At 38.1% G+C, this 19,137-nt stretch overlaps 1 long non-coding RNA gene across 10 annotated transcripts in view; it reads left to right on the plus strand.

Annotated features, from left to right (window-relative positions):
- The window catches only part of LOC145518087 (uncharacterized), an 854,536-nt gene that overhangs the window by 724,380 nt on the left and 111,019 nt on the right, over window positions 1-19,137 (plus strand). For all 10 annotated transcript variants that reach the window (XR_014062587.1, XR_014062594.1, XR_014062593.1 and 7 more), the window contains one exon: window positions 13,816-13,864. This is a non-coding gene — a long non-coding RNA (uncharacterized LOC145518087). The remainder of the gene's footprint in view (window positions 1-13,815; window positions 13,865-19,137) is intronic.

The raw sequence follows: 19,137 nt of genomic DNA on the forward strand, positions 1-19,137 counted from the left end.
TAGTAAAATAAATATATAAAATTAAAACCTCAGTGATTCTATGGGTTCTTTAGAAAAAGAAGGCTCTGTAATTTTGTAGTAGCATCAAATATTATTGTCTTACCGTCTACATAGGTCCTTTTAAATATTTTCCATATGGTCAGGATCCAAAGGAAAATTCAGTCTCAGTTAATTGTGTATGTAGTTCTGAAGTCATTTTATAATTTCACGTATTTTTAAAATTCATTTATTTTTAATTGAGGGATAATGGCTTTACAATATTTGTTTCGTTTCTGCCATACATCATCATGAATTAGCCATAATTATACACACGTCCCCTCCCTCTTGAACCTCACTCCCACCTCCCACCCTTTCCCAGCCCTCTAGTTGGTTACAAAGCCCAGGTTTAAATTCCATGAGTCATATAGCAAATTCCCTTTGGCTATGGTAGTGTATGTGTTTTCATGCTACTCTATACATTTGTCTCATCATCTTCTTCCTCCCCTTGTGCCCCACCCCCCACTGTGTCCATAAGTCTGTTCTCTGTGAGTCTCCATTGCTGCCCTGCAAATAGGTTCATCAGTACCATTGTTCTAGATTCCATAGAAGTATGTGTTAATATATGATATTTGTTTTTCATTTCTGACTAACTTAACTCTGTATAATAGGCTCTAGGTTCATCTGCCTCATTAGAACTGATTCAAATGCATTCCTTTTTATGGCCAAGTAACATTCCATTGTGTATATGTACCACAGCTTCTTTATCCATCCATCCTTTGATGGACATCTAGGTTGCTTCCATGTCCTAGCTATTCTAAATAGTGCTACAATGAACATTGGGGTACACATGTCTTTTTCAGTTTGGGATTCCTCAGGGTATATGCCTGGAAGTGGTATTGTTGGGTCATATGGTAGTTTTTTAAGGAGTCGCCACACTGTCTTCCATAGTGGCTGTATCAATTTACATTCCCACCAACAGTGCAAGAGGGTTCCCTTTTCTCCACACCCTCTCCAGCACTTTTTGGGTGTGGATTTTTTGATGATGGCCATCTGACCAGTATAAGGTGATATCTCATTGTAATTTTGATGTGCATTTCTCTAATAATGAGCAATGTTGAGCATCTTTTCATGTATTTATTAACTACCTGTATGTTTTCTTTGGAGAAATGCCTGTTTAGTCTTTTGCTCACTTTTTGATTGAGTGGTTTGTTTTCCTGATGTGTTGTATGAATTGCTTATATATTTTGAAAATTAATCCTTTGTCAGTTTCCTTAACTATTATATTCTCCCATTCTGGGGATTGTCTTTTCACCTTGTTTATAGTTTCCTTTGCTGTACAAAAGCTTAATTAGGTGCCACTTAGTTATTTTTGGTTTTGCTTCTATTATTCTAGGAGAGGGGTCATAGAGGATCTTGCTGTGATTTATCTCATACAGTGTTCTGCCTGTCTTCCTCTAAGTTTTATAGTTTCTGATCTTATCATATAATATTTTGATAAAGTGTAATAAAATTAAATTTTCATAAAATGACCATTGCCAATCATTATGTCATGTCTGTATTACCTTAGTATTCTGTACCACAAACTCTGAGGTAGATACTCTCACATCTAAATTTTACACGTGAATGAACAGAAGCTGCAGAGGGGCTGAGTAACCCCGGCAAAGTCATCATCCTGTACATAGTGCGCTCAGGCTTGACCACAGGAGTCTAACACCTGGGTTAATACTTCTATCCACCATCCTTGGTAGCCACACACTTATGCATTATTATAGATCAATTTTCAGAAGTAGTGCTGTGTATCAGTTCAGTTCAGCAAACATTTAATGAGTGCCTGGCCTGTTCTCTGGACTGGTGATACAAAGATGAGTATTATTAATGAGTAGAAGTCAGGCACTCTCTGAAACTTTACTTCCAACCAGCAGTTAATATGAGAACAATCAACTGTTTTCCCACTACAAGGTTAACTCAGAAGTCTGTATGGCTATCCTGTAAGATGGCACATGACAAACCTAAAGACACAATCGTGCAAGAATGTATCTACTTTTTTATATCGAAATTCATTCCATTGTAAATAAATCATGGCTCTTAAAGCAGATAGGTTTTAGCCCCACTCCTGACATCCACTCCTTTACTAAAGTCATTCCTGGGAAGGTGGAGTGACTGATCTGATTGAATTTGGAAAAATGATGTATGCTCTGTTCAGCCCTTCCACCTGCCAAGGGACCAGTTGCTACTGGGGGCTGGGTTCCTCTGCTTCCTCAGAAACTGTGCTCCTGGGGAAAGGAGGGCTGCAGGGACTGGATGGGGAAGCATGTCTTGTTCTGAAATTCAATATTAATAGCTCAATTCAGTCAACGGGCTTCAACCACGTCCTCCTACGTGATTTCTCAGTAGGGGGAGTGGAAAAAGGAGTATTTTTGTTGGCAAACTCACAATCACTTATTAGACATAATTCTATTCTCCAACAAGAAACAGACAACTGATGAGTGAGTATATAGGCATTATTACCTAAGAAAACACTTAAAATTTGCTGAAAGTTGTCATCTTTCATATATATATAAATATTCATATATATATGTATATATATTGTTCAGTTGTGATACCATGGACTGTAGTCACACCAGGTTCCTCTATCCATGGAATTCTCTAGGCAAGAGTACTGGAGTGGGTAGCCATTCCCTTCTCCAGGGGATCTTCCTAACTCAGGGATCAAACCTGGGTCTCCTCTATTGCAGGCATATTCTTCTTACTGTTGGAGCCACCAGGGAAGCCCCATATATATATATTCACTTACAGGTATATATACACACTTACATGCATATACATGTGTATATAAAAACACACACACATATATATATAAAGGTGCATATATGCACACATATGTGTATGTATAGGTACGTAGATACATAGTCCTAAAGAACAATAGCCAAACTCTTAGTTGCTTCTTTCTTTCCAATAATTGCAAAGTCTTAAAATTTGCACTTCCTTGCCCAGAATTACCTCTAACCACATTAATAACTAAGATCACTTGGAAATTGAGTTCTTAAATCATAGGAACATCAGTTATAGGAAATAGAAATTTCTTAGATACTAATCAAAGTAATGCTTCCATCTTTGTCCCATACATTTGACATTTTAACTTTCATAATCTAGCTTTCCCCAAGAGATAGACCTGTGTCTATAGCCTGTCAGCTTCCAACCTTAGTGCATGCATTGAAATTTTAGTGTCAATATTGTAGCTATGTAATAAAGTTTATAACTCATAGCATTTTAGTATAGTCATAGAGAAAAAAGAGTGATATCATAATTGCACAAAGGGATCATTAAGTCGCTGGCTAGAGTGAAAATGCTTATGAATGAGCCCAGAATAAACTCTGTGAGACAGGTGAAGGATTCCATGCTAAAAGGCCAAGGGATGTGACACTTTGTCCTTTTTGCCTAAGGCCTGTGCAAGTCAGCTTTTAGGAGACACTTATGAAATTGACATTTCTGCACATGGTATCCATGTGGCTATGTTGCAAATATACTGAATTCTGCCCCCTTTTACAATGTTGAAAAGCTAAAGTCATTTCATTACTGATTTACATGGGAGTTATTATCTGTAACATCTGTACACCCAACACAAGTTGATTTATTTTGCTCAAATTTCCTGGTAATCATACCCATTGACATGGAAAGGACATTCTTTCCCTCCTTACTTTCTTGGAAAAAAAAAAAAAGAACAACCACCCATTTCCTCCACTTGAATTTAATGCACATTCACCAATGGCAGCCTTGGAGAGTAGCTTATTAAAGAGTTAGGAGGGTTAAGGCAGCTTTACTTGGCATCATTCTGGGAAAATAGAATCCTAGCATTTTTGCTGTTAGAGTTTCCTTACTGGACAGTGAAATGCAAAACTGAAGGAAGATAAATTGTCAGTTTGCAGTGTTGCTATATGAAAGCGGAGGGTGTTTAATCACTGAAGAGATGAACTGTGTCATCTTTTTTTTTTTTTTCCCTCCTTTAAATTCAGGATTGTTCCCTCTGGTATAATCTTTTTTTTTTTCCTTCTGTCCAGTTCAGATTTAAATGATACCAGATGTTGGCTGTCCAGCAATATTTTGCTCATTTCTCAGTTGGAAAATTGGCTCTCTTTTTTTTGCTCATTTCTTTCAAATCAAAAGATTAAAAAAAATTAACAAACTATTGTTGCCTGCAGCAAACTGTGAGTTAATGTCAATCGTGTTCTGCACCAATTATTAAAGAAACACTTATTAGGTGGCCATTCTGAACAGGACACTGCACTAGACTCAATTTGACCCCAACCTACTAGTATGACAGTCTTAAGGATTTCTAGAATTAGCAACTTTATATGAACAATAATCATAGAGACTTCCATGGCAGTCCAGTGGTTAAAACTCCACGCTTCTACTGTAGGGGGCCTGAGTTCGATCCCTGGTAAGGGAACTAAGATCCTACATGCTGTGCAATTCAGCCAAAACAAAACAAATAAAACAAACAGAAAGCTCAAAACAAAAACCAATAGTCATTTGTATAAAGTTAACATAGGGCTATGCCTGCCAACGCAGGAGACATAAGAGATGCTGGTTTGATCCCTGGGTCAGGTATATCCCCTGGAAGAGGGCATGGCAACCTATTCCAGTATTCTTGCCTAGAGAATCCCATGGACAGAGGAGCCTGGCAGGCTACAGTCCATGGGGTCGCAAAGAGTTGGGCATGACTGAAGCAACTTAGCAGAGGGCTGTATCAGTCTGCTTGGGCTGCCATAACGAAGAACCATAGACCAAGTGACTTAAACAATAGAAACACATATCCCCACAGTCCTGGAGGCTGGGAGTCTGAAATCCAGGTGTTGGCAGGTTGAGTTTCTCCTAATGCCTCTCTCCATAGCTCTCAGATGACTGCTTTTTACGGTGGCCTCACATGATGATTTTTCTGTGCACACACATCCCTATTGTGTCTAAATTTTCTCCTCTTATAAGGACACCTGGAGAAGGCAATGGCACCCCACTCCAGTACTCTTGCCTGGAAAATCCCATGGACGGAGGAGCCTGGTAGGCTACAGTCCATGGGGTCGCTAAGAGTCGGACACGACTGAGCGACTTCACTTTCACTTTTCCCTTTCATGCACTGGTTAAGGAAATGGCAACCCACTCCAGTATTCTTGCCTGGAGAATCCCAGGGATGGCGGAGCCTGGTGGGCTGCCGTCTATGGGGTCGCACAGAGTCGGACACGACTGAAGCGGCTTAGCATAGCATAGCATAGCATAAGGACACCAGTCAGATTGTATTAAGGTCCATGTAAATGGCCTCGTTTTAACTCAGTCACCTCTGTGAAGGCTCTGTCTCTAAATACAGTCCCATTCATTGGTACTGAGATTTAGGGCCTCAGCCTGGAACTTTGAAGGGAGTGGACACACTGTAGCCTGTAACGACGGCCATGAATCTGGACAGGAAATGAGGCATTGGATTGCCTGCCAGCAGGGATTGGTGACAAGTACAGAGAGACAGAATCTTCTCCCTGCCCAGCCTGTGTCTTGTAAGCCCCATGACCTAGAAGCAACCCTGAGTGCAGACAGGATGAGATCTTAAACTGAATGAAGAAATACTGAAATGACTAAGAGTTCTCTGAATTAAAAAAGACTGGTTTCTTACCATCTGAAAAACACAGCCATTAAGTGCAAAGATAGGAAAAAATTTTAAAGTAGCCTTTTCCTGGCCAGTATCTGTGACTTGGGATTGCACGCACAGCATCCATACTGTCTACATTGTGTGGCTGCACCATGAGCCAGGGCTGCAAAGAGCTGAGAGAAGTTCAGGCCCACTGAAGAGAAGCAGGGTATTGAGAAGTTTCAGGGAATTCACAGGCTTAGGTGCAAGGCTGTCCAGAGCAGAAAGAGGAACGTCAAGAACCGGGAAGCTCCAGAGAGACAAGAAGCAGGAAGCAGAAGGAAACAGCTGAACAGGATTAGAAAGTCTGCTAAGAACACCGCTCCAGCGGATGCCGCTGCTGGGGTGAATGACTTCCGGGCATTCTGCTAGTCCTTGCATCACTGGCTCCAGTAAGAAGGATATGCTTGTTTCCTGTGAGGTACTGGGACAAGGAGAGAACGGTCTGGCTCCTCGGCTTTGTACTAGAAGACAATCTCTTGGAATTTTCCTCAATTCTAGGCTGTACACAATAGGCAAATTAATTATTCCATAGGAAATAGGGATGACAAAGAACAGAAGTGGGAAAACCAAAATCTGACATCCCTCAGAAAAAGCACCCAGTGTAACAGCCATTGTTGTTTCTCTAATAGTTATCATTGCATATTTTCAATTCCTAGAGTTCCCTAAGAAAAAGCTACACAGCTAGTTATTGGTAGACTGTGCTTAGTCATTCAGTTGTGTCTGACCCTTATGACGCCATGGACTGTAGTCCACCAGGTTCCTCTGTCCATGAGATTCTCCAGGCAAGAATACTGAAGTGGGTTGCCATTTCCTCCTTCAGGGGATCTTCCCAATCAAGGGGTCAAACCAGCATCTCCTATATGACTACATTGCTGATGGATACTTTACTCACTGAGCCGCTGGGGAAGCCCCAATAATTATTATTGCATATGATCAACTCTAAAAGTTCCCAAAGGGAAAGGGAAGTTCAGTGTTGCCTAGAACAGTTAGATAGAGTTTGATAGAGGGTGTTCCAGGTGAGCAGATCTTGAATGCATAGGATTTGAATAATTAGAAGATGAAATTGGGCATCTGACATATTTCAGGGAGGAGGAGTGTGAGCCCAGGCAGGTAGATGGTGGGAGCTTGATGGATGTTGAGTGTGAAGATGGTTGCCTGAACTGAATGGGGGCTTCTTCTGGAAAGTTCTGACAGATCACGTTGAACGCTTCCAGAAGGAGCTCCTAGGGAGGCTCCTGTGTTTCCACAAGGAGGGGTTTGATTCATTGGTTCAATAGAAGCCATTGTAGATTCTCGAGCAGCCATTCCCAGTGGTACAACACCTACTTTGTTTGAAGTTTAAGGACAGAACAGCAGAAGTTGTTCAGAACCTGGGAACCACCATTGCCATCGGTTTTCCTTCTAGCTACTGTTAAGCAGTTACCTGATACCTAGTATTTCTTTTTCTTTGAAAATTTTGTTAGCACCCTTCGTTCTTTGTATTTTTTCTTTCAGTTTCAACAATAACAGCAACAATAAAAACTATCTTATCTGCTGTTTATTTCTGTTTATAAAGCAATTTGAAAACTTTTTGTTTCATCACAACAGGGAAAATAAGCTTTTGAATTTTTTTTTTTCCTGATGCAAACTGGTTTTTATTTAGAGCCAGGAGACATTTTTGTTCCTAAACAGAAATAAGAAAAGCATGAACAAGGTAGCTGGGACAATATTGGTATTCTAAGGTTTGCATGAAATATTGATTTGTGAAATCCATGTTCAGTGTAGATGTCTTTAAGTGCAAATTTTGTATTTTATCTTTACAATAGGCATTTACTTCCCCACATGACTTACTTTATGGAATACTTTTCAGAGTTTATTTTTCTCTTAAGTCTTTGATCCATTTGACTGAATTCGCTCTATGTGAAGGTCAACATCTATGATTTTTTAAAAAGAGATTTGGATTTAAAACAACAACAAATAACTCTTCAATTACTACCATAACTCCTGCCCTCTGCTTCCCATGTTGCCCGCCTTTGATCTTACATGATTCCTTAGTAGCACATTGAATTGAGACACTGGGCAGGCAGTGAAGGGCACCATGGGAACTACTAGAGCAGAAGGCCATGGAGAGTGTTGCGAATGAATTATGCCTCCAGTGAAGAAAACTGCTGTATGCATGCCCCTTTGTGATGCCACCTGGTTGCTTCTACCAACAGGAGATGGGGTCTGTTTCTCCAACTCCTTAAGACTCAGCTGGCCTTTTGATTGATTTCCATCAGTAGAGTGGGATGGAAGGGCCCTGTGGAGGAGACTGAGGTGCCCCAAACAACAGGCAACACAGAACTAGAAGCCTCCAGCCCTGTCAAGTCATCTGATCACTGCAGCTCCATGAGTGAGTCCCAGTTGGACCGGCAGAAGAACTGCCTGTATTTCCAATGCACAGACTTATAGAGGACGCTAAATCACTGCTGTTTTATGCCACTATCTGGAAAGGACTTTATAACAGGAGCAATAAATAACTGATACACCTACTTTTTTTTTTTTTTTGGCTTAATACTAAGTTCAGGCTACTTATGTATATAATAGCAAATATGAATCACTTTAATTTACTATGTCATAGTTAAGAGCTTTTCAAATATAGAGAGGCTGTCTCTACAGACAGAAGTGTTTGCTAAGGCTGTCGTACCTATACAGGGTGATCAAGATCCAGAGTCTCATCCTCGGTTTTGTACATCAAGCCTACAGGAACCCATTCATGTTATTCAGTCTATCTGACAACAGACTGACCATCTATTCAGAATTGAGGTTTCTTCAAATTTATATTGCAAAGTGGTTACAGTTGTTCCACTCTGTTGAGGAGAAAATTCTGAATGAAAAGCCAAAATAATACAAGAGGTTAAAAGATAATTTTGCATGATATTATAGCATTATAGAGCTCCCTCAATGGCACAGTGGTGAAAAATCTGCCTGCCACTGCAGGAGACATGGGTTGGTTCTATCCCTGGGTCAGGAAGAACCCCTGAAGAAGGAAATGGCAACCCACTCCAGTATTCTTGCCTGGGAAATCCCATAGACAGAGGAGCCTGATGGGCTACAGTCCTTGGGGTCTCAATGAGTTGGACACAACTGAACACATTCACACACGCGCAGTATTACAAGGTCCTATTGCCCCCTTTTCAGTGATAAACAATGGAATCTAGTAGTTCACCCCAGTGTATAGGAATACTTCCACTCTGAATAGTACTGGAAATAAGAACAGACCCTGGTCCTTTTATTATATTTGTTAAAACTCCACATGAGCATGATTTCTAGAGAAACCAGCATCACATTATCTGACATTATCACATTGTGACACCATTTTGCTGGCTACGAGCTCTTAATAAAGACTTGAAAAAACTCACTGGGTAGCACATACATCACCTTTCAAATATTTATTTAATATTGACTGAAAGATTCTTTACATTCTAATGTGCTTTACAATTTTCAAAAGTTTTACAAACTTAATTTCATGTATTCCCATAATAACCCTTGTTTTATCGCCTACTCCTGTATTGTTCCTCCTTCCATTCCTCTTCCCAGTGACAACCACTGATTGTTCTCTTTATCTGTGTCTCTTTCTTGTTGTTAAATTCATTAGTTTGCTTTATTTTCAGATTCTAGATATAAGTGATCATACAGTATATGTCTCTCTCTGTTGGACTTATTTCACTTAGCATAATGACATCCATGTCCATCCATGTTGCTGCAGATGGCAAAATTTCATTCTCTTTTATGGCTGAGTACTATTCCATTGTGTGTGTGTGTGTGTGTGTTTGTGTGTGCATCATATTTTCTTTATTCATCTGTTGATGGACACTTAGGTTGTCAATCTTGTCTCCACATTTTGTAATATGTCACTATCTCACTCCTATGTCCCAATTCAATTAACCACAAATCTCTGAGCCACTTTTACATCCATGGGCACATTTTTAAAGTGGATGTAATCATTTATTTTCTTCTAAATACTTGCAAACCATGGCCTTATTCATTATATTAGGAGCTCCAGTCCCCCCAAAGTAATATATTAGCACATTATTTTAATATAATAATGATGCTAAAATATTTTTAAAGAGTTACAGCTTAAAAAGCTTCAACTCTATTCTGATTTATAGCTCTCTTGTGCAGTATGTAATTACTGGATATCTTTACCCCAGTGGAGAAAATATATTTAAGATTCTGAATTAAGCATTTTTCCTCAAAATTAATGCCTTTGCTTATATTTGCACATTCTTAATTTTTTATATTTCTTTCTCTTCTCATTCTATCCATAAAACCATCACACAACCTTCCTCTTGTCCCTCATCAAAACAAACAAATGAATTAATCAGTCAAAATGATCAAGACACAAATGTAGCTTTTAAAAAAAGTTTTTTTGTCATCCAATACATTAGTAAACATCTTCAACAGTGTACCAGATTTCTTAAAAACTTGAAATGCAGTTTATATAACCAGTGCAAAAAAAAATTAAGTTTCCTAATTACTTCTTCATCTTTGTGTTTTTATTTATTTGAATATAGTGGCTTTACAGTGTTAGTTTCTGCTGTACAGCAAAGTGAATCAGCTATATACATTCACATATGAGTGCTAAGTTGGCTTCAGTCATGTCCAACTCTTTGAAACCCTATGGACTGGAGTCTGCCAGGCTCCTCTGTCCACGGGATTCTCCAGGCAAGAATACTGGAGTGAGTAGCCATTCCCTTTTCCAGGGGATCTTCCTAACTCAGGAACAGAACCTGCGTCTCTTGTATCTCCTGCTTTGGCAGGTGGGTTCTTTGCCACTAGCACCACCTAGGAAACATATGTCCCATCTTTTTGAATTTCTATCTCATTCGGATCACCACAGAACACTGAGTAGAGTTCCCTGAGCTATGCAGTAAGTTCTCGTTAGTTACCTGTTTTGTATAGTAGTGTGTATATGTCAGTCACAGTCTCCCAATTTTTCCCGCCACTCGCCTACCCCCTTGGTGTCCACACATTTGTTCTCAGTGTCTGTGTCTCTATTTCTGCTTTGCAAATAAGGTCAGCTATACCATTTCTCTAGATTCCACATCTATGCTTTAATGTGATATTTGGTTTTTTTCCTTTTAAATATACAAAAATGTCTTGTATTTTTTAAAAGAACACCTGTAACTTATCATTAAAATAAGAGACATAGGACACAAAGTTTGATGCCACTATATTCTCAGCATTCTTGTAATATTTTTCTATTCTCTATGATGCATGTAATTACTAAGGGACACACTCCACTTAAAAGGTTGAAAATATCATTTTCTATCACTCTAGGGGAATTTTCAGCCACCATGTGTGAGTGGCACTTGTGAGGACAGCTGGGCCCTTAGAAACCTAGGCATCCTCTTCAGATAACTTGGAATGAGCTCTAGTGTGTAACAGCCTCCAAGACCTCCCCTTTCTGCCTCAAACTCAACAATGACTTGCCAATAAGACAATTTTTGCCATGATCCCATCCCCAGGTGTCCTAACTACTTATCGAAGGGATAGATCATTTTCTGCTCAGCAATTCAAAATTGCCTCTGATGCAGCTAGCAGGCTGGAACCAGTGTTCCTCAGCCTGGAACCAGCATCACAGTCACAGTAGCTGTCAGTTCAGGTCAAAGTTGTCTCGCTGGTAGTCATTGATATCATCACCATGAAGTTAGGGATGAAAGTTACAGTGACGGTAGGTTTTAATTCTTTGTGTCAACAAAGAATAAAAGGACAGCCAAGACACTTTCAATAACTGTCTGTATTTTAAAATCTTGTAGAGAAAACTACACTTGATAAGTGTACCAACGTTCCTGATATGTTATACAGGTACTTTGGTCCTTGTGTGTATCTTTGATTAGACATTAGACTCTTGATTGATTATGGCTTTTGAAAATTGTCATGTATATTTAGATATGTCTACATTGGACATGTAGTTATAAACTTTTATAACCTTTACGCTAAGAAACAGATGTAATACCCAACATGGAAGCTGGAAATGAGACACATCATATTTTCCTTTCCTTTGGTCTTTTTGTGAACAGGAATATCATACTAACATCTATTTACCTGGAGAGAAATAGGTATATAAAAATATCTTCTTTTAGTTTATTTTTAATTGTAGGATAACTACTTTACTAAAAATAATATCTTGAAGACAGATTACCTGGCATTCATTTATACTTACCATCTATAGTATATGGCAAGATTACTTTTTTAAGATATCAGCATATTTTAATGTACTAACTAGTCTACAAGCTAAATGGGGATAAACACTTTTTTAACACATTGTTATAGGTGGCTCAGTGGTAAAGAATCTGCCTGCAATGCAGGAGATGTGGGTTCGATCCCTGGGTCAAGAAGATTCTCTGGAGAAGGAATTGACTACCCACTCCAGCATTCTTGCCTGGGAAATCCCATGGACAGAGGAGCCTGGTGGGCTACAGTTCATGGGGTTGCAAAGGAGCCAGACACAACCTAGCAAGTAAACCCAACAGCAAAATACCTCCAATAATAAAAGTAACACGAGTAATAAGAGCAATATATAAATAGAACCTAGTTACTTAGTTCTTTGTTTCAGGAACAATGCTAAATACTTCTCCTATATCTCATTTAGCCCTCAAAACCATTTTACAAAGCAGCTGTTATCCATATTTTACAGAAAATGAAACTGAGGTTCAAGTAAGCAACTTGCTCAAAGTCACATTTTGCTAAAGGGAAGGTTCCATTGTTTTTATTAGAGGTAATAGCCGTGGCAGTGGCGTCAGTCAGCTGCTTACTCTCTCTTTCTTCCGTTAGATTGCTTGCGTCTTGAGGTCCTCTGGCTCACAATTTTATCCCATGTGAAACTCTCATGCATCATTAATATATGCTGAGGACTGAATATGGACTGTTAATATGGTTCTGGCTCAAGCCCCACTCCTAGAATATCACATCTGTGTAAGTCAGAGGCTTCTACATGTGGAAAATCGTTAAGTAGGGAAATATTATGAAGAGGTTTTGCTGTACATACTTTGTAATAATTTACAGTGTTTGCTCAAATGCATGTCCTATGTGGTAGAGCAGTTACACAGGTAATAAACCATGTATCTAAGAACAGAATACATAATGTCTAACCTCTCCATGCACACTTGATTTCTTCGGATTTATTAATAATTTTCTTATGTTTAAGTGATTTCTCTTATTACGTTTTGTATCACACTGTGGCACGACCTTAGCCAAACAGTTGCTATACTAAAATCATCTCATACTTCTTAATCCTACATTTGCTGGCATATAAAATGTTTTGTTTTATAGTCGACAATATGGTTGAGCAATAGGGAAGAAAGGTGAAAGCAGAAACATACAAAAAAGAAAAACCATTGAGAAGCTTATTAACAAGTAAAAATATATAGAAATTGGAACCAATTCATTCTCTTCTCCTGCAACCAGTTATAAGCACATTATGGCATTTTCTGAAGCATAAAACATTTCTACAATGCTGTTTTCAGTACTGTATCAAACACCATGCTAATTTGAACACAAAGGTTTGCCAAGTAACAGGTGATACGTTATAACAATATATTTTTAAAATGTTGTTCAAAATACAAATGACAAAGGGAGCAAAACCACTGACATAAACCTCAGTTTATAAGCTAACTTGTTTATCTTTGTACTTAAATGACGATACCATTTTCATAAGTGAATTTGAATAAGCTCTCATCTTGGGTTGACAATAAGTCTATTTTTTTGTGTTTGTTCTTAGAAGCTTTTTCACTAAGTGAAAGTAATGTGATGGAGGCTCTAAGTAACTGAGACTATGCCAACATATGACACTGAATAAATCATAAGCACTGATTCATTTTCATCACTAAATAATTTGATTTGTTACAGTTATCCCTATTTTATTACTGAAGCAGGTGAGATAGTCAGATACATTTTTAATAATGAATGATATTGCAAAAATGAAAGTGAATCTGTTTTTAAATAAGTGCCTGAAAAAATCAGATATGACCTTTAAATATTTGAGTAGTCTGACTTCCTATGATTCATTAAACTATCATTGTCAATGGAAAACTAGCATTTCTAATAGCAATTTTTCTGACCCTCTTTAACTTAAATGTATCACTTCTAATTCTTGAAAGAACATCTGAGAAGTAAATCCTATTATTCTTCTTTTATAGATGAGGAAGCAGATGGCCACAATAGTTCAGCGAATTGACCCTAAAGGCAGTAAGTAAATGTTATAACTAAGATTTCAGCCCAAGTCTGTCTGGGAATAATGTCTACTCTCTTTCCAACATACCATTCTACTTACTGAATTACAGTAAATTGGAGAAACTAAGCCTGTTTCTATCAAATTTTATCTAACGTGCTGTTGTAGTCCTCAATAAACTTTAAAACAATTAGTCACTATCCATTCAAAGTCAGTCTGAAAAGTGACCAGGACCAGCAAAGACATTTTATCATTGCAATCCACACAGATATACTGTCTACCTAAAAGTTAACTAATTTTTCAAAGCTTCACTGGTATTTTAGAATATCTTATGACTTGTATATAGTTGGGCATTTTTTATTTCAGAGCTTAAAATACCTAGTATTTATTTCTGGTAGCAAACCAAGGACTGTTAGGTCAGCTGAAATCTCAAACTAGGTAATTTAAATCTTTCTTATACTGGGATATGATACGTGATTAAAACTCTCCACCAAAACAGAATAAGTATTATAGGCTCCTATGTTACAAGGGAGTTTCCTATTGGATTCTTCAGAGGAAATTCAAAACTAGGAAAAACTAACAATAGACAAGAGAAGTATTATTTCATATATAATCATATATCAAGGGTGTAGTTATATACAATAATCTCTCTGTGTAATTCAAAAAAGGCATTCTATATGTGGTCAGTAAACATTTCAGGAGCATACTTTCAAAATAGTACTCTTTAAAATTATCTCTGGTTTTAATACATACAAGTGTTGTAGTAAAAATAAGAGAATAACTGCCAAGAATGAACATTTCCTTAGTACTTAAATTTTCATGACACTGCACCCAGCCCTAGAAAAATGCAAAGGCATTTATTACATAGAATCAAGACCACCTTCTTTAAGCAATAAAAAAAAAATCTAGCAAATGGAGTCTAGAAACATAATTCACTGAGGAAATTTTTCAATGAAATGATCTTTAGGTCTCTTTCCAAGTCCCAATGCTATATTTCCATGATTCTAACTGTAAAAACTGTTTTGTTGACTGGGAGACGGCAAGGAAACATTTGTTGTTTCTTCAAAAACAGTGAAAGTTGTACTGTTCATGCGGTAGGGATAACGGAATGGTGGGGAGGGATGAACCCTTGGCCAAAGGCTGGGGATCTTTGTTGACTCCTCTGCAGCCACTGATGGAACGATATAATCTTGGTTGAATAATTTTTGAATTCTTTGATTCTTGGTGTTTCTCCATAATCTATGAAATGGAAGTTTAAAAACTGATGTGGGAGATTTTTTCAAAAACCAGAAAGATTTAGTTGGTCCAGGTTTGTGTATATGTTGATGGTAGCATCAACTGTTAACAGATAACTGGACCTAAGTCAGAGCATTCTGCTGCTGTCATGAAGCAAAAGCCTTCTGTCACAGGGGTATGTGTTCACCTGAGATCCTATTCCCAATCTGACACAGACCATCCCAAACAAGGCCAGTACCCCCTTAGGTGTAGAAGGAGGGTGTGGATATAATGTCTACAATGATTATTGCTTATTCTTTTTGATCCGTGAGAATCCTCACATTCCCTAACAAAAGAATTGGAGTTCAAGTTTTAAAGAGACAGAAACAAGGATGGTACCAAAAATATCTTGGACTAAAATTACACAAGAATGATTGAAAGCCTCCAGGGAAAAGTTTTTGTTTGTTTGTTTGTTTTTCCATCTTTTTAAACTCTTTTCTCTTGTGACAGCTCTTAGTATGGAGGTAATAGTGCTTTCTAATCCAGACTGAGAGAGTCATAGCATTTTGGGGGGAATATTGTTAAGTTTTTGTAAACCATCTAAGTTAAGAACATGTATGTTTTATGTGTATGAATTTAATGACTTAGTACTTGATTAATAAAATTGGTTTAGAAAACGCTGCACAAAAAAAAAAGTTTAAAAAATGTGGTTAGTGGTTCAGAACAGTGGTTGTTACATATAGAAAACCAATCTCCCATGCTTTTAAAAGTGAATGTAGTTTATTTACTTACAAATAAAAAAGTCCAAGAATAGATGGACTTTAGTCACAGTGTGAGGAGAACTGTCTCCGTGTTTCCTGATTTACTTGCATTTCCATCTCTTGTCGGTCATCCTCATCCTTAAAATGTTATCCTGTGTTCATACGATGTCCATCAGCTTCATCTGCACATCCAGTGTGAGAAAATGGCTATTGCCTTCAATTGCTGAAGAAATGCCCCACATTTGCTCTCACTGGCCCATCTCGAAGGTGCTCAGCTTTGGACTAATTTGTTTGAGCACAGTGGTGCCTCGTCTTGGTTTAGGATAGAGTTAGATAATGAAACACTGATGAAACAATCTTAATAGTAAAAAATAGTGGGAGATCAGGAGCTACCCTTGGACCTGGTGATGAAGTAAATCCCAGCCAAATTCCCTGCTGTTAAGCAAAATGAATGGAGTGGTGGTAGGTAGAAAGGAAGATTGGTAAGATAACCACAGTACCCACTGGAGAATCCTGCCAGTTCAGTAAATGTTATCAAGAGTAGTCTGTTTCCCCACAGGAAACTTGGAGATCAAACAAGAACTCCATGCCTTCATAGAGTTATAGTGGTAGAAAGAAATTTAAAGACAACCCAATCTAGTCCTCATACTTGGAAGGTGGGAAAACTGAGGCCCAAAGAGGTTAGATAATTTGTCCTAGAAAATATAGCAGAACTTAGAGGTAGTCTCCACATCACTGCCCCCATCTAATGCCCTTTCAATTACACATTTGTTATTTATTTATTTATTCATTCAAGATGTAGTGACCACTGCTGTCTCCAGTGTTGCCTATTGAAAAGTGTCTGGATATCTATCGCAAATTCATGTTGATACGTAGCAGACACCAACACGACAATTTAAAGCATTATTCTCCAACTAAAGATAAATAAATTAAAGAAAACCCTCTTCAAAGGCCACCTTGTCCATTAGAATTGTTTCAGTCTGAGTCAAAATTTTCTTTTTCATGGTCATGGCATGTTTTACTTCTCTCAGTCACCTACATCGTATTATATTTTTGGCTTTATCTCTTTCATTGAAGTTTAAGTTCATTAAAAAGGCTGTGCTGTTCATTTCTCTGTCTTTCAGAGTGCTGCCTACATACTAATGTTTGAATATGTGAATGAAAAAGTAAATATCTTGGCTCAGGAAATGGTGATTTGAAATTGCTTAGGAGTAGACAGTTTGCACCCTTTACAATCGACCAGAATCATGTCTATCATCCCTTAGTTGTAGCTGGGAGTGAACCAGGCTTGCTATTGGTGACCCAACATTTGGACTCAGGTCAAATGTTGAAGTGAGTGAAGCCTGCCTTCTTCCCTTCTGCACAGTTATTTGGGGCCATCACTGTTCTCCTGAAGAAGCCAGTATGTTACACAGTTAGCAGCACCACAGGTAACTTTCCCCAGCCCTCAGTCAGTTCAGTTGCTCGGTCATGTCCAACTCTTTGCGACCCCATGGACTGGAGCACGCCAGGCTTCCCTGTCCATCACCAACTCCCAGAGCTTGCTCAAACTCATGTCCATCGAGTCAGTGATGCCATCCAACCATCTCATCCTCTGTCATCCCCTACTCTTCCTGCCTTCAGTCTTTCCCAGCATCAGGGTCTTTTCCAATGAGTCAGATCTTTGCATCAGGTGGCCAAAGTATTGGAGCTTCAGCTTCAGCATCAGTCCTTCCAATGAATATCCAGGTTGATTTCCTTCAGGGTTGACTGGTTTGATCTCCTTTCAGTCCAAGGGACTCCCCAGCCCTATCAACATGTAAGTTGTTCTGTTCTATTCCAGCAGACTCTTCTAGGAATCATTTGAAATACATTTATTCTAATTTCATGTTCCTAATACTCTCAGTGGTATTTGATTTTTATAGGCACTTTTGAGGTAGAAGTTCTAAAAAATCTAAATTAAATTTTGAGTTTGAAATAGCATGATAAGGTAACAGTATGACCTTTAAACACAAGATGATCTTCTTTGTCTTTCTTCTATTTAATTTGCATCCCTACTTGCCCATTCATAAAGCCAGCCCAGCCTTTACTATGTCCTGGTTCACTTCATAATATCCCTTGCAATTATGTCATGATGCGGAGAGGAGTAGGGGTTGAGGGATCATGGAAAGCTTCTCTACAATAAAATACACTTCATTGGACCCACTGGGACTCCAGTCTTTTTTGACAAGTACAAAATTGATGATATATCTGTGAAGGGAGAAGCTGAAATAACTCTAACATAAGTGTCACAGCCTCAAAGTCATACCAGAAGTATTGCAGACACTGTTACGTGAAAAGGAATCTATATTTATTAAGAGGCTATGCATTAAAACTTTTAGGGTACTGAATCTGCCCAGAGAGAGATATATGGAGACATATTGAGATGGGCCCCTTCTTTCTGTCAATATTACATTATGATTAATTTGAACAGGATAGTAAATCTTGAATTGCAAATGAGATAGCTAAAACTTAGCTGTTTATCTTTGCTGTCACAGTACCACATATCAAAAAGAATACCCTTCAGATTAAATGAAAATGGTCTCTAAAAGCAATTTTACTGTACCATTGGAAATGGTGGGTGTGGAGTGAGTAAATTATTTCATGAATAGACAGTCTATAGAAAAAAAAAAAAAAACTTTAGTGAATTTTTAAACTCTCCACCCTGCCCTTCAGTTATATTTTTACTTTATTTTTCATATATTTTGCCAGAAAAATATGGATTGACTTCTTAATAGATGTCTAAACAGCAAAGGTTTGTATATAACAATAAGGCCAGAAAGTAAACCCAGCATGTTAAAAGTAGTGTTTGTAGTGGCAAACACAATATAAAATCGTGGATTCAAGTTGCTTTTTATAATCCTGTTTTCAGTCCTTCGGACATTTATAACCTTGTTGGCTTTAGAATTCAACTTTTCCACACTTCATCTAAGTGATAAGGTGTTTCTTTTGGAAAGCCCTAAGAAAAATAATCCTTTCAGTTATTTTTGAATTATGAAGGCATAGTTGCACCAATAACTAAAATGCCTGAACACAACCATTTCAAATCTGGCATGTGGTTAAGCCTCCAAAGTAACAGTTGCATTTAACAGAAAGAATACAAAGAGGCGCACAAAATAGTCTAGCCTCTACTAAGTGGCTCACTGGCATTTACTGAAGTTTGATTCCTGGTGAAAGGAGACTTTTTGTCATTGCTTGTGTTAGATGTGACTTATTTCTGAACAAAATATTTAAGGACGTACGATTCTTATGGACTGCTAACTTGGGTTTTGAAGAGATGTGGAATCTTCATTTCA

Source organism: Giraffa tippelskirchi, chromosome 8 (genome assembly GCF_054371585.1).
Source record: "Giraffa tippelskirchi isolate mGirTip1 chromosome 8, T2T-mGirTip1v1.2.pri, whole genome shotgun sequence".
Lineage (NCBI taxonomy): Eukaryota > Metazoa > Chordata > Mammalia > Artiodactyla > Giraffidae > Giraffa > Giraffa tippelskirchi.